General features: G+C 37.5%; 1 long non-coding RNA gene and 1 pseudogene across 1 annotated transcript in view; both read right to left on the bottom strand.

Moving 5' to 3' along the window:
- The window catches only part of LOC144286924 (uncharacterized), a 1061786-nt gene that overhangs the window by 542600 nt on the left and 498339 nt on the right, over nt 1–20847 (bottom strand). The window lies entirely within an intron of this gene.
- LOC144287287 (U6 spliceosomal RNA) lies at nt 15681–15753 on the bottom strand (annotated as a pseudogene).

A 20847-nucleotide genomic window follows, 5' to 3' on the forward strand; every position in this document is an offset into this window, starting at 1 on the left:
ATAAATAAAAGTATTCACAGCTTACATTTTCTTATGTGTTTTACCAGAGAGGTAGATTTGTGCTAACAGGTGCTCTCCAAGTAAGGTAGGTCCAGAATGAGGTCATATTTCCTCCCTTCTTTCTTAATGTTTATTTGTTGATATGGGAGTCAAACAAAGCATCCTTTATCTCATGAGTAGGTGAAACTTCTATCCTAGTTCATGTGGGCTGCTATAATAAATTGCCATAAACCATGTGGCTTATAAACAACAGAAATTTATTTCCTCTCATTCTGGAGGCTGGAAGTCTACCATCACGGTGCCTGCAGATTCTATGCCTGGCAAGGGCCTGCTTCCTAGTTCATAGATGACCTTTATTTCACTGAGTCCTTATATTGGAAGGGATTTCTCTGGAAGCTCTTTCACAAGGTTGCCATCTCATTCATGAGATTCATGACCTAACCACCCCCCTAAGTGCCCACCCCACATACCATGACAATGAGGATGGGTTTCAATGTATGAATTTTAGAGGGATACAAACATGCAATTTGTGCCACCATCACTTTAAAATTCACGTTCAGCATGTTAAGGCCTTGCTTGAGTACCCCTGGGCCATGTAGCACCATGCGAGGGGACACATGAGGCCATGGGACAGACATGCTCCAGCTCCTAGGAGCATATCCTTCCCTAGGAAATTACAAGGGTGTTCAGCTCAAAATCAGTTCCAAGCATACCGCTACACTGAGTTCAAAACCTAATACAGTAAGAGGTAAATGGCATTAAAAATAGGCCAAATTCACTACCTTTTTTTCTGATTTATTGTCTGTCTTTATTTACTTAAGGTGCATTCATTTTAAAGCTGTATCGCCAACAGGGTACACGTAATATTCCCAAAGCTGAGTATTCGCCCATAAGCTGGAAGCCACTGAACGGTCATTACAGAGTGTGCCATTTATTCCACTATAACCTTTCAGCTTCAAATCTGCTCTTTTTGGGTTGGTTGCATGATGTGGGGCCAGGAGTCTACCATCCACATGCCTGCTCTTCAGCGCCATGTGGCCAGTGATGGTGAAGGTGAACTGGGCCTTGGGAGGCAGATGGGGCCCCTGGCTCTGTCACCTGGGCTTCCTGTCACGTTTCCTGTTGTATTGCTCCTGTGCCATGGTGCTTCATTCTGACAGCAGCTGTGAAAGCCAGTCCTGCTTCCCTGCGCTTGTAGACCAGCTCCAGTGTGCCACCTGTCATTAGCCATCCAGCGCCCCCTGCCCAAGGGTCCAATCCTCAATGCCACCACCTTGCAGATCTGAGCTCAGAGACTGTCAGGACCAGCTGAGCAGTGACCCTTCCTCATAAGTCTGCCAAGTGCACTCCTCAGGCTTAGGAGTGTGATTACTTCCAATGTTCACTAGTCATGGGGTGGTGTCACCGGTGGTGACATTGCAGCGACTTCTTCATGCTATCTTCATGTCCTGGGAGTTCCTCAATATCTGATTTTCAGTCCTTTACTTCCTCTGTTTAAGTAACTCCTGTGATTCTCTGCATCCTGTCTAGGTACTGAGTGATCCCAGCAAGCAGATCAAAGGTAGCATTTAGGGGTGGATCAGCTGAAGAGATCACAGGAGCACACTCAGGTGCCATGCGTGTTCCCCCCTGCCCATTCCAAAATGATCCACCATGTACTATACCTCCTTTTTGTGGGCTAGGTCATAACACTGTCACCGCTTTTCTCTTACCTTCGATGGGACATCTTGGTAGACTCGGACATTTGGACTCCCACACGTCACTGAGGATGTGAGTCTTTAAAATTGTGTACCGTTTCTTTTCCATTCTGATTGTTCAGAATTCAAACTATTTGGTGCAACAGGTCCAACAAAATGGTCAAAATAAAATATTCACTGTATGGGCTCAATGGCAGAATAAAGATGAGAGTAAAGAGATTACGAACTTGCAGATGAGCCCGTAGATATTATCTAATATGAAGAAAAAAAAAGAAAGAAATTAAAAAGCATGAAAGAAGGTAACTGTAGGACAATACTAATAAAGAGTCAGTACACATGTGGAAAACATCTGAAAACTACTATACGGGTTTTAAAAACTGAATGGATATTAAAAGATAGGTTATTACTGTGTTATGAGCCAAACTGAGATGATTGCTAAAACAATCCAGGGGATTTAAAAAAGACCCAGAATCTCAAAGAGTAATATTAAAATGTTAAGGATACAACCCACAATTACTTGGATGTAATTATGAAAAATCAAGAAAATCTCAACAACTTGTAGGGGGAGAAGTAGATAACACTAATGTGGAATGATCAGACTAATTTAAAGTAACTATCATAATTAAGCTCCAGGAAGTAAGATAAAATGCTCTTGAAATGAATGAAAGATAGAACGTCTTAGCAGAGAAATAAGATATACGAAAAAGAATGAAATGAAACATTCAGAACCTAAAAATAAAGTTATTATTTTTTAAAAGAATAACTAAAGTTTTAAAAAATCAATAACAAAATGAGATGACAGTGGAGTCAGAGAAAATAGATCAATAGAAATTACTCATTCTGGAAAAAAATTGAAAAAAAAAATCAACAGAGCTTCACGTACCTGCAAGACAATTCTCAAAGTCTAATATTCCTGCCATTAGAGTTTCAAAAATAAAGACAAAAGAGGGTGGTACAGAAAAATAGTTGAAGAAATAATGGTTGAAAACGTTGCGAATTTTGTAAAATATGTAAATTTTCAGTATCGAGGCTCAGTGAATCTCAAATAGGATGAACTAAAAAAAAAAAAAAAAAAAATCCACTCCCAGACACATCATAATCAAACTGCTATAAACTATAAGCCAGGGGGTGAAATGTGACAGCAGCCAGAGAAGGAAAAAATGAAATGAAAAATTACATGTAAGGAAGCACCATTTGAAAGACTCCAGGTTTCTCATCTGAAGACAAAAATAAACATACACAAAACTAGAGAAAATTCATTTTATGCGTATTTCCTAAAATGATGGATCAAAATACATTTTGGTGATGAAAGTTAGTTTTTTGAGAAGTAAAGCAACCAAACAAAAATCCTCTGTATGATAGGAATCCTTAAGTTTTTACTATTCTTTGAGATCAGCACTTAGATGGAAAGAAGCATAGATAATGTGAAACTTTTAGTTTTTTCAACTTAATGTAAAAATCTTATCTTTGAATGAAATATGTAGACTTATATTTTTCCTGTCTAAAACTGCATGAAGGGGTATTGTATATAATAGCAATATTCTCACTGACCACCAAACCTTTAATGGGATCTTTATCTTAAATGTGGTGACATTATTGAAGAGAGACACTTTCCTATATAATTGTATTCTATAATAGTTTCTAGCTAAGACATACATGTTTGTAGAGATTTGCTAAATCACAGAAAGAATGAGAGATCCTATCTTTAAAAAAATGTGTTTGTTTGTTTTTTTTCCCCAGAAAGAGAGAGCGGGGAGTGACAGAGGCAGAGGGAGAGAGATAGAGAGAATCCCAAGCAGATTCCCCACTGGGCATAGAGCCCAACATGGGGCTCAATCTCATGACCCCAAGATCATAACCTGAGCCAAAAACAAGAGCCAGATGTTTAACCCATTGAGCCACCCAGGTGCCCCAATAAGGAGAGATCCTAATGAATAAACATGTGATGCAAATTATATTGTTTTTCAATATTCTCAGCATTTACTGTGTTACCACTTAACAAAAATTAACAGTTAAGAAAAGAAAAAAGATGATCAGAGATAAGAAACAAAGTATGGAATGCACTTTAAAAAAATAGATGAAGATTGGTATAGGAAAGAATAGTTTGACTTAAAGTGACCTTGAACCTCATAACCACATGATATAAAAATCTCCTAATCATGCATAAGCTGGCAAAGGCTTTCTTCAATATTTCCCTCTACAAGGGTGTAAACCAATCTCCTCTTTATGGTCCAGACTGACATTTTTGTCTCATGAAAGATACAGAGACTTGAAATAATTTCATCAGAATGGACTTTTAAAATATGTTTTTTTTTTTTAAAGTGACAGGTCAATATTTTTTAAAACTGTATCTTTAACTATTTCCTTACAAAAACACATTGAGAGATGGGCACTAATTTTGTAAGGAAACAACGGAGGAAGTAGCATGTTTTTAAAAGCCTCCCAGCCATGTGGCCGCTGCTCTGTGCCTTTTGTCTCAATGGTTTCCTGAGCATAGGTGGAAAACACGACTCTCATAATATTACTTGAGCCTTCTCTCTTCTTGGTCCTCTTTTAGGACGGTCATTGGGGGAATCACCAGATGGGAAGAAAGCTTTCAAATCCATTACTCCTTTCCTATCCCTTCAACACCTTCAGATGTCCAGTGGGGTTTTCACAGGTTCTAAGATTACTTTAGTGATTCAGCAAAGCCCTTTGAATTGTGTTCAGGAAGGGAATACTATTCTGTTTCTAATTCTCCTAGGCATTCACCTTTCCTTCCTAAGAATACAGACAAAAAGCTAAAATATTACTCCTAGTGAATTAAATAAAATAATCACTATGGAGCTAACCCCTACATTTACCAAGTCCAGTGAGCAACAATGAAACAAGAGCGGGGAAGCAGATCATCAAACAATATTGACTTACATAGGTAAAACACTAACCTAAAAGTCCATGGTGCACAACCATATAAATGTGGAGAAAACAGGGCAGCCCGGGGGGCTCAGTGGTTTAGCACTGCCTTCAGCCCAGGGCGTGATCCTGGAGACCCGGGGTCGAGTCCCAGATAGGGCTCCCTGCATGGAGCCTGCTTCTCCCTCTGCCTTTGTCTTTGTCTCTTTCTCTCTTTCTCATGAATAAATAAATAATAAAAAAATGTGGAGAAAACAGAAATTAAAAGCAGATAAAAATAGTCCCAACTCTGACGGTAATCTGAAGTGGGGAGCTGGGCAGTCCTGTAGGACTGGAGCCCTTAACTGCTGGGATCTAACAAAAACTCCAGGGAGATAGAGTCAGGGTAGAATTGAATTTAGTGTACCTGACTAGTGTTAGAAAAGTGCTCAATGGGTGGCAAGCCCACACATCTGGTGTCAGAAGGGAGTTGTAGCGTGAAAGTAGAGGAAACACATTGAGTTTTCCATAGACATAGGAGCACCAACATTATTTGAGAAACTTAATTATGACTGTCCTTTGTAGAGAGGTGGCTGTCCTCTGATTAAAGGAGATATTGTTACAGAATTTGGCTGTTGATGGAAATGGGACTGGTCGAATGTCAAAATAATAGGGGTGGAAGGTCATTAAATCACCAGAGACAAGATGGGTGCAATTACTATAATGAGAACAAAGTGAAAGTGATATCTAGGGAGCTTATTCTACAGAGGGTTGTACAGATGGGAGTCACTATCTCCACTAAGAATATGAAGATGGGGAACCAGAAAAAGTATTGTTCAGACTTTGCAATAAAAAGTAAAGGATGGATGGGTGACCAGGAAACTGCAGTCTGCCATAGTAGTGAAATATTTGGCCAAGTTTTGGAACCTGAGTCACTTTGTAGATCCAGAATCCATCAACAGTAAAAGAACCTGAGCTCTCATGAAGGACACTACAACACTATGTCAACTGTATTATCAGACATTTCAAGGGTTTCAGAGATTTTTGGGCAAAGGGTCTAAGATCATGTGAACACTCAGTAACCTGAAGCTTCATCGTGGCCTCCCGTGGAATTCTCACAGAGGTCCACCTCACAGTGAGTCCCAAATATCTGCGGACCTGCCTGATACCAGGTCACAGCTCCCAAAGGGATAAATTAAATAGGCATCCCTGATATTTGACAAATTATCTACATTGGTTTGTGGGCATGGATCGGAAGATGTATTACCGTGGGAGAAGCCAAGTGGGAAACTTGCCCAAGATGGCAAGTCCAACACAATTCTGCATCTCAAGAAGGAAGAGAAGAGATATTGGCACTACTTTTGATGACCAAAAGAGGTCTAAAAACATCAGACAGCCCCTCAAGGTGACAACGAAATGCCAATCACTTAACCAAATAACAGCTCCAGTTGTAATAGCTCGTTTTATAATGTCTACGCTAGAGCAGATTAAAATGGACTCAGGTACATGCTGCAGCCTTTCATTTGGAAAACTATATTCTTTTGCATCCTTCTCAGGCAGAAAGCTCAGAAATAATTCCAATTAACACGGGATGGGTAAAAGTAAGTACTTTCAATCTTGCTTCCCAACTACGTTAACTCTCTGAAGTTGTTTTATAACAGAGTTTGAAGAGAACTGAGTTCTCTGGACTTCCTTTAGAATTATATTGATCCACTCACTGGCATAGTATTGACTGGAGTGGACATGCAAGGATTGGAAAGTTTCCTGGACCAGAGGAACAAAGTCTGCACTTCGTTCACAAGCATGTCAGCTCAAGATGAGATTACATGACAAAAATACACAGTGGCCACACCTCAGCCCTCCCGGAGAAAGGCCCTGTAAGACACCAATGAGAGGAAACAGTGGTAGAACTTCAGGCAATGAACCTGGCCATCCACTTCACGAGAGAGAAAAAAAAAAGTCACCTAACACATAGCTGGTGGTTAACCATAACTGGTTAATCATGAGTTTGGAAAGAGAAGTAGTAAATAATTAATGCACTGGATTCCCTCTAAATTCATGTCCACCCATACCCACAAGATGTGACTTTATTTGGAAATAGGGTCTTTGTAGATATAATTAGCTAACATGAGGTCATCCTGGATGAGGGTAGGTCCTTTTCTAATGATGAAGAGTCCTTATAAGAAGAGGAGAGGACACATGGATACACAGAAGGAATAAGTCTCTGAGATGACACAGAGACACAGAGGGAAGAAGCCACAACACAACAGTGTCAGAGATTGGGATGATGCATCTACAGGCCAAGGAAACCAACCCTTGACAGCAGCCACCAGGAGCCAGGAGAAAGGTCTGGAACAGTTCCTCCCACACAGCCTTCCAAAGAAGCCAAGTCTGCCAACACCTCGATTTTAGACCTCTGGCCTCTGGAACTGTGTGAGAATAAATTTCTCTAGTTTTAAGACCTCCAGTTGGTGGTGATTTGTTACAGTGGCCCTGAGAAACTAATACACCTGGGGACAAGAAAATCTGGGGAAAAGGCAAATGGAAAGACCAACGGGAGAGAGCAAAAAGTTTAACTGTTTTTGTATTTCATGTTAACACCCGCGAGAGAGCATCTGCTATACAGGAGGCCTTAAACATCCAGGTACATGGTGATTCGATGCCCGCCAGGTGCCCTGACAGTCCACTCCCGCAGCATCTCCGTAACTGCCTCCCTCCCTTTGTTTATTACATTAATATTTTTATTATTCTCAAATTAGAGAACATCAGTGTCCACCCAAAGGAGACGGTATTAAAATTGCAAGTGGGAAACAAACTTGAGAATTTAATGTGAAATAGAAAACCCAAAGCCTTTACTTAAGAAGTGAAATATGTAGTGTATATACATGCACAAACATGTGCACAAACGCACATAGTTATACATACACACGCCTAAATATAATCTAGAGAATGAGGCAACACTGTGCAGATATGAAATGTTGGTTATTTTGCTTTGGGTTTGGCTGCACAAGGGTGTGTTAAAAAACAAAATTCAAATATATTTAGTATCTATCATTCATGAAACCAGCCAAAGGATTGGAAGGCTCATGGCTGGAGCCCGGTTGTATCGTCTTTGTTTGGTCTGCATTTCAAGTTAAAATTAGCTCCCTTTTCCTTCCCATATATAAGCATGCTGTTATTGCCTACGAACATAGCATGACAGTTTCATAAGTAGAAATAAATTGTTAGATAGATACTTAGATAGATAAATAAATTTAAAAAGCCATGTTGAAGAATAAGAAAAAAACATACATATATGAATAATATCTAAAGGAATCACCATGGCTACATAAATTCCTATACGATTATGATTAAGCGAGGTAGATTTTCGAAGCCTGATAGATGTAGAACAATTAAGAAGATATTATGGGAGGAACATAATGACTGAGTAAGTTTAATATATTCCAGTAGGGAAAATACAACATCTGTAAAGCCATGCATACCCCCATGGAACTTTGTCCCAAAGCAGTGTCACAGTTAGAAGGACTCAGTCTAAGCAACCAAAAGTAATTTCAAAATATATAAATTTTTCATGACAATCCCCTAAATCACCCATAATTAGGACCATACATGATTTTGAGTTTTAAGCCCTCCATTGTGATATGTATTTTTTGAATGCACGATTCATACAGTGGCATAGGCATATACTATAAATAAGGCAATGAAAATTTAATTTTGCATTATTTTAAATTATATGACAGAGGGGAAATAATTCCATGCATGTATAGCTTAACTCCTTTCAAATTTAATAAGTGCATTCTTTGAAGCCAGCACAATTCACATCCCTCACTTCTGTTTTTTAAGCTGAAGAAATGGGCATATCCTCAGGAGAACTGAGGATGCATCAAATGTATCCCTGCTTCAATAGCCTGATTCCCTTCCACACTATGGCTGTGACCCCACTTTTCTCTCTTCCACTTCACTAAAATAAAATTTCTAATCTTTACACATGAGGTACTTTGCTATTTCCATCCTCTCGTTTCCTTCCTGGCTCTCTCCCACCTAATTCCAAAAACTTCTCAAAATGAAACAGCAATCTAGACAGTTCTCTGTCATCAGAAGGGGAAAGAAAAATCTAGGAATTGTCAAAGGTGAAAACATTTTATCCTGTAATACTAACAGTGACAATGAAACATGAAGAATCAAGTAGGAAGGCACTGAGTCCACCTTATGGGTTTACTATGTATACTTACTATTTTAAACCACACAAATTGCCATATCAGTTCATCGAAAAATAACCAAATATTGGCTCTTTCATATGATTTGGCCCAATATAATAAGGTACATAAAGAAATCAACTCTTCACATCCTTGGTGGGTAAATAAGCATCAAATAATCCAGTCACCTGTCTTACCTCTATTACTCTACAATTCTCTGTTGTTGCAAGTGCCGACATGTGGGCTTTTCCAGAAATGTTGAGGTCATTTATCTCCATTATTAAGTGATGTCTTATCACCCAAGTGTTCTAGTGACTCTCTACTTAAGGCAGAGACCTCTCTTTTTGCTGATCTTATCCAGATATCCTTTCAGAACATCTTTTTGTAAATTGAAGTTTTAGTTTCAGATGTACAACATAGTGATTCGAAAATTATATACATTATGTACTGCTCACCGTGATAGGTTGTACAGTTGCCATCCGTCACCATACAACGTTATTACCATATTATTGATTATATTCCTTATGCTGTACTTTTCATTCCTATGACTTATTGATTTTGTAATGGGAAGTATGTACCTCTTAATCTCCGTCACCAATAGGTGACGCCTATCCCCTTACCCCCTCCCTCCCATCTGGCAACCACCAGTTTGCTCTCTTTATTAATGAGTCTGTTTCTGGTTTTGTTTGTTTGTTTTGTTTTTAGATTCCATGTATAAGTGGAGTCATGTGGTATTTGTTTCTGCCTACTTATTTCACTTAGCATTATACCCTCTAGACCCACCCATGTTGTTGCAAGATTTCATTTATATATATAATATATTATACTATTATATAGTATATTTATTATATATTATATATTATATAATAGCATATTATATATTATATTACTAATATTTCATTCATATATATATATATATATATATATTTGTGGGGGCGCCTGGGTGGCTCAGTGGTTGAGCATCTGCCTTCAACTTATCCTGGGGTCATAGGATCAAGTCCCACATCAGGCTCTCTATGGGGAGCCTGCTTTTTTCTCTGCCTATGTCTCTGCCTCTCTCTGTGTGTCTCTTCTGAATAAAAAAAATCTTTTTTTAAAAACTTATATATTTATATATGTAAGTATATATCTGGAAACACATATATATGTGTATATACAATAGCTATAAAAATATATATACCACATCTTTATCCATCCATCTACCCATGGACACTTAGGTCGCTTCCGTATCTTGGCTATTGCAAAAAATGTTGCAATAAACATAAGGGTGCATATATCTTTTCGAATTAGCGTTTTTGTTTTCTTCAGGTATAAAACCCAGAGGTGGAATTACTGGGTCATATGGTATTTCTATTTTTAACTTTTTGAGGAACCTCCATACTGTTTCCTTTCAGAACATCTTGGTTGTTCCGTAAATCCACACAGGCCCCCAGTCAACACCCAAACAGACCTCCTCACTCTAAACCATAGCCTTCTTCTAACATTTTATACTACACACTCTGGAATCTTTATTTGTATTATTTTCCGTAAGCCCTTCATCATTTTTAGAAACAAAAACTGTGCATGCTCTGCTATCTAAGTCAAAGAGTTGCTCATTTCCTATTGTGTTTTTATTTAATTTAGTCCAGAACCAAATATTATGATAATATTTTAATGCCAATGAATGATGTCAATGTCGAGGCTGAAAAATGAAACCAAGTGATGTCATGAACTTTACCAGTTGGAATAAAACAGGTTGATTGTGGTTTGCAGATTAAAATTGGTTAATCATAACACATGTAGTCTTTGGAAATGTGTGTAAAACCCATTTCACACGTGCCTAATAATTCTAGAGAGATTATTCCAAAGGGGGAAAAATTACCTTCATCACTGGGCTTCCAAAAAAATAAGCAGAAGTGGATTAACGTAATTGCTTAATTAACAACATTCACCAAAAGCCTCCAAGTGTATAGAATTAATCATCTTATTGTAAGATTCATTAGAAAGTAATGGGCATAGTGAGAACATTGCACATCTGGGAATAATTTTGTTCCATTAAAAATAAAAATAAATACACCTTAGAAAACACTATTTTGACAATAATTTCGCTCCCTGCTTTGTCTTAAAAACAAAGGTTCTGTTCACTCACACAGTCTATAAATAACACACCATAATCGTATTTCCAAGAATCTGAAGTATGTGAATGACAAGAGTCACAAGATGATCCATTTTGGTAGCATCCTTTTCCCCCAAAGAACCTCTGAGCCTTGATAAATGGTCAGTAAAAGTGCGAAAATCTATATTATTCTTTGTTCCATGAGGATTATATTTTCAATATACTAGTTTATAGTCATCAGAACCTAAGCTCTAGTTAGCAGTTTATAAATTGGAGGTTTAAAAACTGATGTATAGAACTTATTTTCCAAATATAATTAAATAGTTAAAAATAAAATACCTTTCAGTTGTAGGGAGAAGGAAGAAAGGAAATTAGCATTATCAGAAGGGGGTCAGTTGTTCTATCCTTTGACATTTAAGTGATCATTATTAAACTACCATTAACTCTAGCTTCCTGAAGACAATCAAGTATGAAATCACTCCTTGTAAAATGTCTTCTGCCATTTTCAAAGATTCATTATTGTTTTGGGATACACTGGGTAGTTGTGATTCAACTTCAAATTGAGAAAGACATTTGATTGTTCCAACAAATTACCTAGAGGAAATGCTTCTGTTTTATTCTCTTTTTGCCTCACATGTGCAGGGTCAATGGTCACTGGGTATGAGGGTCATTGGGTTTTGCTCATGGTTAGGTCTGATCCCCTTGAAGACTATAGTTTTAACTAATGTAAACGCCAATGATAACTTCCAAACTAGATCTTTAGACCCTAGTTTTTTACTGACTTTGGTTATCCATATATGTACAATGTTAGAGGTAATAATAGTAAAAACACCAATAGCTACTAAGTTTAATAAATATTTAGGTACCAGCTGCTGAATTAGCTTAACTAAGAACACTTTGCCTTTACTTCTATTTTCCTCCTGGATAAAACCTTTAAAATTCTCCTTTTTCCTCCATAATAATTCATCTCATACCCTCACTTTTACGTACCCTATTTGGCAAGACAAAAGCTTGGAAGGTAGCCAAGGACCATCTTTTGTTCCTTAAACATTTCCCTTGTGCATTTATTCCACCCCTGCCAAGTGGTTTATCAAATATTCTTGTAACATAAAAGAGTAAAAAAAAAATCTCCTGCTGAAGAAATAACATTTTTCCATATTGTTACATTATTAATGAGTCTAGAAAGTTCATTTGAATTGTATGGCAGCAGTCTCCAGTTCTAATTAGAATCACCTGAGAAACTTTAAAAACACATTTTCCTGGGACCCACCCAGACCTACTACTCTGAATCTCCCAGGGCAGACCAGAAACTCTGGATAGATTTTATCAGTCTCAGGTGATTCTGGGGAGGAGCCAAGTTTGGAAACCACCGATCTATGGAAATAGTTTTTGTATATACCCATAGCCTCCCATTTACCAATATATGACCAAAATATTTTGGCAAGAGACCAGAATTTGGTCACACAGAAAAGATATTGATGAACTGTTTCTTCATCTTTCACTTCCAATAATTTCCTTATATCCCATAAAATGACAGAGACAAGACTTAAGATAAAACAAGCATTTTTCAGCCTGCTTCTTACCCTGGAGAGATACTTAAGGAAATACTTATCTAGGGTTTCCTCCTCCAAACCCATGCTGTCTACTTGCTAGGGTGTGTTAAGTATTACAGAAAGCCTGTGCTGATTCTCAAGCTACTGATAAGAAAGCCATTTTATTTTTAAAGCTATGGAGTAACAGTTAAAATGAACAGTTGTCCAATATCAGCGTCATTTTTTGATTCTTGGAAACATGGCTAACAGTACAAAACTTTGACAAATCTCTCTGAGGTTTATTACAGAATTTACATCGTTTGTGTGAATCCTAATTCATACAAATTTGGGGAGACAATTTACTCAATCCACAATTAGAAAGCAAAAACTGTACAATTCTGTCAAGATAATAACCAACATCATGGTCAATCATATAGTATCATTGAATGACCTTCTTTTGATACTGAGTATTTGAAAACAAATACTGCGCCCAGAAATACAAACTGTGTGCTTGCCAGAGGCAGAGAATGAATATGACAGCATAAATTCTATAATTTATGCACAAAATGTGTGTGTAAGTTTTGGTGAAATTGAAATCAGATTGAAATTTTTAGGAGATATTTGTTAAATTGATGCTTTCTTATGTTCAGATGAACTGAAATTTGTCAGGGATTTCTTTTCCACTATTTTCTTTTTTAGTATATGCAAATTCAAGTTCAATTTGAGTATGTGGAGACTTTGCATCCTTCAAGTTACTACCTTTATAACAAGCAAGATATTAATAATTCCGTATTATTAACATGTTTTCATTATGACCTAATTGTTAGCTATACTTACATGTTTCCAGCACTTTGTGGCTTATAAAATGTTTTCACATATATCTCATTTCCTTGATTGCAACGTGTACCTTCTATTTACATTTTAATACTTCTCAAATAATTGGATGAATCTTAAAAAGCAATAGGCTTACTTAACATGCTAAATGTGTTCTTTCGTCAAAAGCTTTCTACGAGCCTTATTATAATCCATGGCACGTTACAATCAAGGAAATATGGTATTATTGTAGCTGATTCTAAAGACAATACTGTAAAGTTGACAGGATTTCTATTTTCCTCATTTAAGCAACAAGGAAATTATGCCGTAATTAAAACATAAGTCTTTGGATTCCAGTATGCCTCCCAATGGATTGTACACTGCTAAAGTTATCATATGTCAAAATGTACATTTATTTTAACATGAAAAAGTATTTAGTTTGAAAACAAACACGCAGACAAAAGAAGAATATGGTGGTGTGTGGTATGGTTTTGTCTAACAAGGGCTTCCAAAAGGAAATATAATATGTTTAGTTTCAAGTATCCCTTATACAAGGAGAGTCATGTGGTAAGCATCTCTGTGAGGCGTGGGGCTCAGGCAAAGCAAACTCCATCCTTTCAATTTCTTTGTTTGCTGAAGAATGCTACCTACCTAATACCCCATGATAATCTTTGGCCCGTGAAACACGCCAAGCTCTGCCTGTTTCTCTCAACTTGGTGGTGACAGCTTCCAGCTGGACACCTGATCAATCATACCTGTCATTGGTCTCCATGTCTAGGGCGTGATTGCTTTTGTTTGTTTGTTTTCTTAGCTTGCTCTGCTGCTTTACTGGCAAGCTTCCTCGGTTGTCCATTAAAAGCCAAATGTGAAAGTAGCAAACTCCACCATCTGGGGAAAAGGGAAAGGGTCTGGCACATCTCACTGGCCTTGATTGTATCAAAACTCCTGGAGGCAGCAGATATTTTCCTCAGTGCAGACATGTTTTGGCTGCAGTTGGTCCTGAAGAAAGAGGAGAGGTGGGTTTTGGTGGTGTTTTGGTTTTCATTCTCCGTTTTCCTTTCCTTTCCTTTCCTTTCCTTTCCTTTCCTTTCCTTTCCTTTCCTTTCCTTTCCTTTCCTTTCCTTTCCTTTCCTTTCCTTTCCTTTCCTCTCCTCTCCTCTCCTCTCCTCTCCTCTCCTCTCCTCTCCTCCCCTTCCCTCTTTCTTTCTTTTCTTTTTTCTTTTCTTTTCTTTTTTCTTTTCTTTTTTTCTTTCTTTCTTTCTTTCTTTCTTTCTTTCTTTCTTTCTTTCTTTCTTTCTTTCTTCCTCTCTTTCTCTTTCCTTTCCTTTCCTTTCCTTTCCTTTCCTTTCCTTTCCTTTCCTTTCCTTCCTATCTTTCCTTTTTTCTCCTTTTTTTTTTTCTGCCAGATCTCTTTATATGTTGAACATGGATTGGATAATAGGATAGAATGTAGGATGTCTTTGAAGATTCCTCCTGCAATGAAATTTTTATCTACTTCGACCATTCAAAAGAGTACTTCAATCTCCACAGACACGTGACTGTTAATATGGCTTTTCCAAAATATAAGGGCCTTCTTTGGCTCCTGGAAGGAAAGTATTAAAGTTTATATTTATTTATTCAATGATCTATGGAAGAAGTGACATAAAACACTTCTCTATTAACCTTTCTTTTTTTTTTTAAAGCCCCAAACTGTGAAGCTTAGCAGCAAGCAGGATCTATGAGAGCTTATCAGTATGTACTCAGGGTGAAAAATGGCATAAACACACAGCAACCCTCCCTGGAACCTAGAATTTTACATCTTTAGAACCTCTCTAGCAAAGCATTCTGAGGAAATCATTCACAGGTACACCTCTTCTTCGGTGTGTTTCTTTTTCTATTCTCACTGTGTAGGTGTCAAAACATGTTACCAACTAAGGAATATGTTTCATTTCTCCCAGGCTACTACAGCATTCTGTAGGATTTGACTTCTGCAGAAACAAGGAAGAAAGATGTCTGTCTGTGCAGTGCCCCTTAGGTTTTGAGGACTAAAAAGCACCTGCCATGCGAGTGGAAAACAAGGAAATTAGGAAACAGCAGCTTTCAAGTTGCGCAAGTTTATAAATGCCCACCTTCACTGACTTACAAAGGGATCACGTGCCAATAAGCCCAACAAAGCTGAAAATACTGTGAGTCCAAAATGCGCTTAATATGCGTAACCTACTCAACATCAGAGACTTGTCTACCTTAAACATGCTCTGAATACTTACATTAGCCTACAGATGGACAAAGTCATCTAACACAAAACCTATTTCATAACAAAATGTTGAGGATCTCATGTAATTGATTGAGCGCTGGACTGCGAGTGACAAACAGAATGGTTGTCCGTGCACTGGCTGTATACCCTCGTGATTACTGGGTTGACTGGGTGTGGCTGGTGATGCCCAGCATCAGGGGACAGGATTATAGTGCATTTCACTATCCCAGAAACAGATCCAGGTCCATGAGCAGGGGCCATGCTAATCTTCTCTGTATGGGTCCAATTTTAGTGTATGTGCTGCCAAAGCAAGCACCAGAAACAGATCCAAATTCCAAATTCAAAGTACGGTTTCTACTGAATCTGTATCATTTTTGCATCATGGTAAAAGTGAATTATCATAAGTCTGGGACTTTCTGTAGTCACAAAGCAGATAGCTACAGCAAGGACTCAGCTCCTACAGGACCACGCTGAAGGAAAAATATGCCCATATCCACCTAAATACAATCCAAACATAGTGTCTTAAGTTTGGGAAGGACATGTATGAATACACAAGATCTCTATATTCCAGAGAGACAAACATAACATCCTAGAGAAAAAAAAAATCTTGGTATCATTTCTAGCAAGAACTCCAACAGCTGTGGTGTTGAGTGGGACAGAGCTGAAAGATGAAGCCAGCCCAGACTATCCTTTCTGCCACAAATGAAAACAAAGGAAAATAAAAGAGCAAAAGAAAATTTATTCATAAGCATATGCTCAATTCCCATCAGATCGAGGGCAGCCTTTTGGAAAAAAAAGAGCACCCACCTAAAGAAGCTACTAGATAATTCCTACACTCCTCCTCCTCAATCACCACTACCATTTTAAATATTTGCTTCTTTTTCAGACTTGCCTCATCTGGAACTTAAGTTAATTCAATGTAGCTGTTATTGTTTATATCACTGGGTACAGCATCCTGGGGGGCGGGGGGCAGGTGCATGGGTGATGAATTACCAAGATGATTAAATTGTTCATTTCTTTGACAAAGGAAAGTTTCCAGCATGTTTTGTCTGGAGTACCTCGCAGCTATACAGGATGATGTGCTATGATGCAACAAAAAATAGACATTGCTGTTATCATCTGTGATTAAAGTTTCATTCACATAAGTGCATAGAATACATTTTCACCATTCCTGTAAGAAATTGTTTCTTACTTTCAGAGGATTCCTATAACCACCAGTATTTCTATCCAACAGGAGCCGTAAATGAAATTTAAAAAACAGCAAGAGAGAAAGACTCAAAGTTTTGCATTGTGATGATTAAATTATAAATGCATAGAATTCTTTTTTTTTCCTTTTCAAGTCATTGTTATATTATTACAGGCATCTGCAAAATGGGTATAACATTACATGGGTTAGTTACAAATATACTATGAATATGAAGTACATAAAATTAAAGGATTGAACACCTTCATAAAGACCATGTGATTTATCCCTAATATCAGTTTGGAGGAAATTGGAAGTAGATAAGTAGCCTACACAGAAAGAGTCAAAGATCTTATTTTCTTAATGTAAAATGTAGATCCAAATCAATGGATGGCAATAAGAATCTTAATAATTTTAAGATAGTAACATAATCAGAAACTGTGGAATGGCAGGAAGTGTGGTTGATGGAAGCTCAAATCGATAGAGGTTTGGGCAGAGCACTGATTTTTTTTTTTTTAGGAACAAAGTTGCGATGACCCATACAAGAGTTTTGCCTTGTGGCAGTGATAATATAATGGGATATATCTTCCAAAAATAGCTAATACTTATGCTAAAGAAAACACATTATTACTGAAATTCCTTCCAGATTCCTAGGGAAAGCATATATGAGTTTGTGGTCTCTTATAAAGCTTACTGCGAACACATTTCGATTTTGTTTTGTTTTGAACATGATTTTATTCTCCAAGTTCTCAGCCAGCCAAATCTGTGCTTTATCTTCTCGCTTTGGTATGATGCCTGAACAAGGCCTTTCAAAACAGCTTCCTGTCTGGCTTGTTTAAAACATACCTCTTCACTGTCTCTGGGCTGAGCTTAAGGGAGGATATGAAGTCAACAAGTATAAGGTGAAAATAAATAACCATCCAGTTCAAACAAACCACTTGCCTCAGTCAATAGTTTCTGGCCCCAGTTCAGTTGTACCCAACAAAGTTCCTTAGATATCTCATTATCATGCTTCTTTAAGGTTAACTCTTCAAAGATTATCTTGTTTTGAAGTTCTAAACATCACAAATGCTAAAATGACTCAGGTATTATCATGTATTGATGATTCATGATGTCCTTCTGGAAAATGAAAACTCAGGCGTCTAATCAATAAAATAATTTTGAGTCTTTGAACTGGTTCCAGGTCAATTTTTCTTGGCAGTTTTTTGGCTTCCTGAATTATACTGACCCAAACCATGAATAATGATCTAAAATTGCACAATATACAGAAACCATCTGTTCGATAGGAACAAGAGGATGATGTCATGGGGCCATTTCTAATCTCGATTTAATGTCCTGCCAGTGCTGATGTCACTGGCTTGGCAACCCATTGGCAGACTCCAATTTGTTAAGGATGAGTAGGTTCAAGAAGGAAATTGTATCACTGAGCAGAGAAGGACTTCTCATTTTTTTCTGGATTGGAGGTGGACTAACGAGAAACAGCAAGGGTTGAGAGTAGAACAACTGGTATATACTCCACTGCACTAAGAGAAGTACTACAGTTCACAAACATGTCCCTGTCTCATTTGCATTTGTCTTCTGAAAACCAAGATGTTGCAGAAGTTTTCTCAGAAGTCAAACATAGTTGCACCAAAATAAAATGGTAAGGAGTAGTCTTTGCTCAGCTGTCCAGAGGAAAATCTGGAAGTCAAACTGAATGGGACTGTATGACAGATGAACGATCTATGAACTCTAAGGTTTGATTTTTACCTAAGTGTTGAATTCAGGAACCATAACAATCATCCGTCTACACTCAACCCTGAGAGATTTATCCTTTTTTGGGGTCCCACACAACAACAGAAGTGACAAATAAGTGATATTAAGAAGTTTGAGAGAATTCAAAGGAGTACAACAAAAATGATTAAAGGGTTAGATTATCACTTCTGGGTTAAAATGTTAAAAAATTTGGGACACTGTTGAAGAGAGGAGCAGTAAAGGAACATGAGGAGCTCAGACATATGGGATTCCTTGCTGAAGAAACTATTGCCTACATACCAAAACAATAGCAACAACAACAACAACAACAACAACAACAAAATGCTGCAGCTTTAAGGATTTAGCAGAGAAGAGAAATAATGTTTTTTCAAGGTAGCATTTTTGTCCGAATTACTGGTGTATAAAAATTGAATTGATTATCCACTTAAAACTGTGTCAGAAGGGCACGCGAGTGACTCAGTCCATTAAGCATCTGACTCTTGATCTCAGCTCAGGTATCGACCTCAGGAATGAGTCCAAGCCCGATGTTGGGCTCCATGCTGCATGTGGAGCCTACTTAAAAACAAAAACAAAAAACAGTGTCAGAGTTCTCAATTGTTAAATCAAATTATTTCAGTGAATGAAGGTCAGCTTATATAAGATTTAGTGACTTCTTAATGAATTTTTGAAGTACATTTAATTAACAGACTAGATACATTAAAGTGTATATTTGTTATCTGATTAAATAATGTAGGGGGAACTTGTAAAAGCTGATGCCAACTGTCACTGGTCTAAAATATTATAATGACACAGTAGACAATTGTGAGTTTTTAGGTACACCTCAGAAGTGTACAAAAGAGTTACTAATTTACAATGAGACATATACATTGCATGTGAACATTGTATATGTATAGAGATGAAGCTCTATAAATTATCATATAAAGGCTTTCCATTTTAATTTTTTCCTTAATTTTTAAATGCAAAAGTTTCACACCTGTACAAGGACACAAATCCCATTTAATATTATTTTAAGATGATAGAGTTTTCCATAAGTTTCTATAAAGAGAAAGTTTGCAGGTCCGAGGAAACAAACAGATTCTGTTTCCGTCTTTAAAACTTTTTTGAAAACAGTTAGATTTTATGGAAATAAACTTATGGAAATTTTAATTATGGAAATTTTTTCCCAGTAAATCATGTTCATATGAACTTTGGAGAATAAAAATTGAAGGGTTTAAAATGTTTTATTATGAAAACGTAAAACACAAAAACATATATGGAGTATGTACTTTATGCGATTAAGGAGAATTGCTAAACAATTGTAAATTAATACCAAGACCCAGAGGGGATAGTCAAGGAAAGAAAGTTTTCTTGATTGCAGCCTAGTTAAGCAATTTAATTAGAAGGGCTGCTTTACAAATATGTGCAATTTTGCCAATGGGAAATGAGTTTTCTGGTGATAGGTAGAAACATTGATGAGTCCCAGCCAGGATATCATTACAAAGACAAAAGGTCACTGGGCCCTCCTGACAACAAGCACATGTTTTCCATTGGATGCCTCCCCTATGGTGAATTTTCTTGCCACTCATTAGAATTTATTGACACATAATTCCCCTGCAAAAGAGATTGTGGAAAATGTAGTCTTACATAATCTTTCTCTTCTATTTTTCTCTGAAGAACTGAGTGAAAGGTGTATCACAGTGGCCGTTTAGGTGGTGATGATGAAGCTGAGAGGGAGGAGAGAAGGTGAGGGATGCATGCAAAATGTCCATTTGCCATTTTGAAGCATACGCAGACCTTTAAATGGTTCACTTATCTCATATTGTAAACTCCAACTTGAGGAGAAATATTCACCAGACAGGTCATAAATCATGCCCAAAGACAGGTGCAATAAATACCAATGTCAAAAAGTTACAAAGTAAAATTATATTGTTTTGACAAGGCTTCCAGATGCGCTGACAACAGGGCAAGTAAATGGTCTCCTTTCTGAGAGCCCACATTGCTGGTACTTGGGTGGGGAGAAGGATCGCAAGCCATCATGAGAAGAACAGCATCCCAGAGTGTTAACGCTTGTCCTTCTTACTATACTCAAGGAAACAGCGAGCAAAGATGCCTCTGTCTATGCAAGGACGTCATTACGTTACAATCCCATCGGTGAAAAAAGCTTTTAGGGCAGAGTCACATACCATAAGGAAGACATTGAACATGCACCTAGTTCCCACCCCTTTTTGGAAAATTTGCTTCTAAATCACATTGCGGTGAATTGTATATAAGGATATGCACACACATATGTATATATACTTTTTTAAATTATTTTTTTTATCTGAATATAGTTGACACACAATGTTACTTTAGTTTCAGGTGTACAACCTAGTGATTCAACTTTTCTGTGCTGTATGCCGTGCTCACAAGTGTAGCCACCACCTGTCACCATACAACGCCATTACCATATCATTGAGTATGTTCCTTATGCTGGGCCTTTTATTCCCATGGTTT

The sequence above is a fragment of the Canis aureus genome, chromosome 16, assembly GCF_053574225.1.
Source record: "Canis aureus isolate CA01 chromosome 16, VMU_Caureus_v.1.0, whole genome shotgun sequence".
Classification (NCBI taxonomy): Eukaryota; Metazoa; Chordata; class Mammalia; order Carnivora; family Canidae; genus Canis; species Canis aureus.